Source organism: Balaenoptera borealis (assembly GCF_965194805.1).
Source record: "Balaenoptera borealis genome assembly, contig: HAP1_SCAFFOLD_924, whole genome shotgun sequence".
Classification (NCBI taxonomy): domain Eukaryota; kingdom Metazoa; phylum Chordata; class Mammalia; order Artiodactyla; family Balaenopteridae; genus Balaenoptera; species Balaenoptera borealis.
The window spans coordinates 256,606-261,750 of NW_028123282.1; the positions used below are offsets into that span (position 1 = coordinate 256,606).

The 5,145-nt window shown below is 63.5% G+C and overlaps 1 pseudogene across 1 annotated transcript; it reads left to right on the forward strand.

Moving 5' to 3' along the window:
* The first annotated feature begins 1,329 nt into the window (after nucleotides 1-1,329).
* LOC309621721 (thimet oligopeptidase-like) lies at nucleotides 1,330-4,757 on the forward strand (annotated as a pseudogene). The gene is made up of 7 exons: nucleotides 1,330-1,471; nucleotides 1,672-2,047; nucleotides 2,127-2,322; nucleotides 3,327-3,378; nucleotides 3,485-3,613; nucleotides 4,250-4,388; nucleotides 4,602-4,757. The product of its transcript is annotated as a thimet oligopeptidase-like (transcript).
* Nucleotides 4,758-5,145: the final 388 nt, after the last annotated feature.

A 5,145-nucleotide genomic window follows, 5' to 3' on the forward strand; every position in this document is an offset into this window, starting at 1 on the left:
AGAGGGAGACAGGGAGAAGGGCTGATGGGGGCTCCCTCCCCCTCCCATCCTCTGCCCACTGCTTTCTCTTTTTTCTGCTTCAACAAACACCAGGCGCCTTTCAGATCAGCCCTGAAGTCAACGTTGATGCTTGGGACGGCCTGACCTCCCCGCTGCCTTCCAGCCCAGGACCACAGCTGGGAGATGAAGTCTGCGGGGACCTGGGGGGGGGCAGCGGCGGCGGAGGTGGTGGAGGCAGGCACCTCCTCTGACGCCCAATCTCTCCTCCTTTACGAGGCAGCCGCCAGCTCCCCTCCCTGACTCCCCAAGATTTGGGGCCATTTTAATATGTGTCGATAATGCCATGAGCTACTATTTAACTTTTCCACGAGGACCCATCTCCCGAAATGCAGTGGTTTTCAGGCTTGGCTGCACTAGAGAACCCCCAGGGAAAGGAGAGACGTCTGTACCTCCCTCTCTCTCCCTCTCCCTCCGTATCTCCTTCTGGCTCTCTCCCTCTCCTTCTGGGGTGATGCCCGATGAGCTCAGATTCGCAGATGTTCCCCCCATCCCCTCTCTGTGCCTTGCGTGGGGCCTGGGCCTTCTCACTGTGGCCCGGGAACAGCCTCGACATTCAGACATCGGTTCCTGCAAGGACACTTGCGTTTGGTCCATACCGCATGTGGCTGCAGTCTGTGCTTCTCCCGTTTAGCATCTTCAGTAGATGGGGGCTGTGCATGAGCCCTTCATCTTCCCCGCAGACACCACTGGTGCTTGCTCGGCCTCGCGGGTGATGTCCACGGGGGACAGACCTGTGTCCCCACCTTCTTGGGCTGCAGACAGGCCACGTTGGTCCTGTGGTGACTGGGGGCTCCCAGGAGAACCCCACCGCAGACCCAGAGAGGTGGCCCCAGAGAAGGTGGCGTACGCCTGGGGCCAGGCCTCACCAGCCAACCACGGGGCACCTGCAGCAACAGGTCTCTCGCCGTCCAGGGGCTGGGTGTTCGGGCGCCGTGGGGATGAGCTGCTGTCTGCACGGCAGCCAAGTTTGTATTGTTGAGCCCGGGGAGGCCCCTGGGTGGCTCCTGGAGAGCCTGGTCACATTTCTTCCTGCCCTTGGCCTTAGAGCTCATCATGGTTCACGCCGTTTCTGGTTCCAAAAGGACCTGTGTTCATAAAGACCACATGTTAGGACAGCACCAAAGTGTCTAGAAATCCAGGCCAGGAGGAGGAGGGAGGGGGTTTGGCTGTGCCCGCCAGTGGCCTGAGAGCCCTCCCACCCACAGAGACCTGGCCCGGGGCCTGTGGGGAGGGCGTGGCCCACGGTCCCCAGCGCTGGCTGTCTCTGGGTTCCAGGAGAACTGCGCGATCCTCGGGGAGCTGGTAAGGCTGCAGGCTCAGAAGTCCCGCCTGCTGGGATTCAGCACGCGAGCCGACTCTGTGCTGGAGATGAACATGGCCAAGACCAGCCAGGTGGTGGCCACTTTCCTAGGTAACCCCGCCTCCCCGAGTCCCAGTGGGGACGGGGGTCAGGTGGACCTTGACTGGACGTGGTGCTGCCTGAGACCCCACTGTGTCAGCCCTTGGGGGTCGCCTTCCCCAACCCTTCATTCTGCCTCGAGGGGCGTGGGGTGGGGGGCGGCTGGGCGGCTGCCACAGGGACATAGCTGAGCCTCTCCCCTCCGCCCGCAGATGAGCTGGCCCAGAAGCTGAAGCCCCTCGGGGAGCAGGAGCGGCCCTGATCCTGGAGCTAAAGAAGGCTGAGTGCCAGAGGCGGGGCCTGCACTTTGACGGGCCCATCAACGTCTAGGACCTGCGCTACTACATGAACCAGGGGGAGGAGACGCGCTACCACGTGGACCAGTACCTGCTCAATGAGTCCTTCCCCATGCAGGTGGTCACGCGCGGGCGGCTGGGCATCTCCCAGGAGCTGCTGGGGCTGACCTTCGACCTGGAGGAAGGCGCCAACATGCGTCACGAAGATGAAGATGTGAGGCTCTACACGGTCCGGGACGCGGCCTCGGGCAAGGTCATCCATCAGCAAGTTCTACCTGGACCTCTACCCTCGGTGCATGCGTGGGGGAACCTGTCGGCCGTGGGCCGGGGCTCCTCTGTGGTAGCGGGGCCTCACCCGCGTCCCTCCCCAGGGAAGGGAAGTCCGGGCACATGGCCTGCTTTGGCCTGCAGCCGGGCTGCCTGCAGCAGGACGGGAGGCGCCAGATTGCCATCGCGGCCATGGTGGCCAACTTCACCAAGCCTACGCCCAACCCGCCCTCCCTGTTGCAGCATGATGAGCTGGAGACCTACTTCCATGAGTTCTGGCAAGCGATGCACCAGCTCTGCTCCCAGGAGGGTGCGGGCGAGGGGCTGAAGGCAGGGGGCGGGGAGGGCCCGGGCTCTCCCGTGGTCCTCAGGCAGGCCCTCGCCACGGGATTCTTCCGCTGATGTCACCCCGCACGAGGAGACGCTCTCGGTGTCAGTTTCCATCATCAAACCCCACGCACTGGGCGCGTAAACAACGGAAGTGGATGTCCTCGAGACTCTGGAGGCTGGAAGTCCCAGATCAAGGAGTCAGGACTGGTTCCCTGCATGTTAAATACAGGTATTCAAGAGTTGCCTTTAAAAAAGACAAAATAGAAGAAAGGAACGTTGCATGCAAGGCTGGTGACAGGCAGTGATGAGAACCAGAGGTTAGGCTCTGGGGCCGGGAGCACCACGCCCTGTGAGGCCCTGGGGCTGCTGCCAGTCTCGGTGGAGGCTCAGCAAGTCCCAGTGACTTCCCAATGTGGGGGGGGGTCCCCAGATGAGCGTCTGGGCCCAGGACCCAGTGCTCGTTCAGTCTTCCTGCAGTCAGCCCTTTGTCCTGAGAGCGATGCTCTCACAGACTGCAACCGGAGCGCGTGGGGACACTTTACTGAGCTGTGCAGCCGTCACTACTGCCCTGTTCTGGAACATTTCCCTCACCCCAAAAAGGTCCCTCACGCCCTTAGTTATCATTCCCTCCCCTCCCCTGTCCCTGACAACCAGGAACCCACTCTGACTCTGTGGATCTACCTGTTCTGGACGTTTCCCCTCAGTGGGGTCACACCCTGTGTGTCCTTCTGTGTCTGACTTCTCTCGCTGAGCACCGTGTTCTCACGGTGCATCCACGTGGCAGCGAGTGGCAGGGCTTCACACCTTTGCGTGGTCGAGGGCCGGAAAAAAGACAAACGAAAAGAAGGGCACGTTGCCTGCGACTCTGGTGACAGCCGGGGATGAGAACCAGAGGGTAGGCTCTGGGGCCGGGAGCGCCGCGCCCTGTGAAGCCCTGGCGCTGCTGCCAGTCTCGGCGGGGCACGAGCAGCGCCGTCCCCCAGGAGCTGCTGGACAAGCTCATCAAGTCCCGGCTGGCCAACCCCCGTGCGGCCGGGCCGAGGGAAAGGAAAGGGGCTCCCGGACCGCCCGGCTGGAAAGCGCGGCCTGGACACAGTGCCAGCGCCCCCGTCTCCTTCCTCCCGCCCTCCAGGCCTCTTCAACCTGCGCCAGATCGTCCTGGCCAAGGTGGACCAGGCCCTGCACACGCAGACGCCCTCGGACCCGGCCTAGGACAATGCCCGCCTCTGCCAGGAGATCCTCGGGGTCCCAGCCACGCCAGGTAGCCAAGCGCACGCCGGGCCCACCTTAGCGGTCGGTTGGCGGCTACTGCCCAGGTCAAGAGGATCCTCTGGTGGTGTGTGAAGGGGGACCGACTGACGGGCTCTGGTCGAGGCTCGCTGACCTCTGGCCTCTTCCTGCCTGGGTTCCTGGGCTGGTCCCTCCAGCTGTGGCCCGCGGAGTCCGAGGGTGGGCTGGGCGTATCTGCACGTGCTTTCTGGAGAGCCTGGAAGAGGCAGGAGAGGGCTTCATACCCTGGACGGAACGCGTCGACGAGGTTTGCCCGAGCGTGTCGGTGCGGAGACGCAGTTCACTCCCTCGTGAGCGCTTTAACCCGCGCTCTCCCCGTGCTGGAGGGCGAGCCCTGACTCATCCCTCGGAGCCTCGGGCAGCTGTCCCTGTAAGAGGCTTAGGGGTGAACCCTCGTGAGCTTCAGCAGAAAGTCGGCAAAGATTGATTTGTGTCCCTCCACTGAGTTGCCCGCAAGGTCCCCGTTTTCTAGAAGTGTTGGGCCAATACTCCCTCTAGTGGCAGGGGACTCAGACAGGGCTGCTTTGAGGCCCCAAGCTCTGGGCTCTGGGGAAGGGGCACGGAGCGGCCAGGGGGCCGGGCAGGAGCCTCTCCGCATGTGTCCCAGGGACCCACCTGCCTGCGACCTTCGGCCACCTGGCAGGAAGCTACGACGCCCAGTCCTATGGCTACCTGTGCAGCGAGGTGTACTCCGCGGACACGGTCCACACACTCGTTTCAAGCAGGAGGGCGTCCTGAGTGGCAAGGTGAGAGGCCGGCCTGCCGTGCAGACCAACACGGAGGTCCTTGGCCTGGGCCTAGATGCTTGTGCCGCCCGCCTGGGCCTGCCAGGCTCTGAGGGCCCTGCCCAGAACCCCCTGCTCCCCTGCCCTTTGTTGAGTCACAGCAGAGGTGGCCACACCCACACCCTCCGTGAAGGGGGTGCTCCACCCTCCTGCAGCCCCGCCCCCTCTCCTCAGGTTGCCATGGACTACAGAAGCTGCATTCTGAGGCCAGGGGGCTCCGAGGATGCCAAGGGCATGGTGAAGCTCTTCCTGGGTTGTGACCCCATGCAGGACGCCTTCCTCCTGAGCAAAGGGCTGCAGGTTGAGGGCTGCAAGCCGCCGGCCTGCTGACGGCACGGGGTTTTGCCCCCCCAGGCGGGCCGGGTGCCTTAGCGCCCCGTCGGGGCGGGGGAGGGGCCGTGTGTCCTCCCAGCCCCCGAGTCCCCGGCGGCCGGCCTAGGCCAAAAGTCTCCACCTGGAAGTGTCTGGAAAGCCTGGCATCAAGGCTCCCCCTTGTTGCACTAATGCAATCCCTTCCTGGGGAGCTTTCCTGGTAACAAAACGGTTCTTTGAAAACGCAGCCATTAATAAAAAAGACTCTACTCCTGGTCTCTGCCTGCCGTCCCTTCCACCACAGGAGTGGCATGGGGGCCGTCACACTGGGGGGAGTTCTGACCTTGGTCGGGGATCAGCCCTGGGGCCGTGGTGACGCGTCTGGGTCACTGGGAGACGGCTGAGC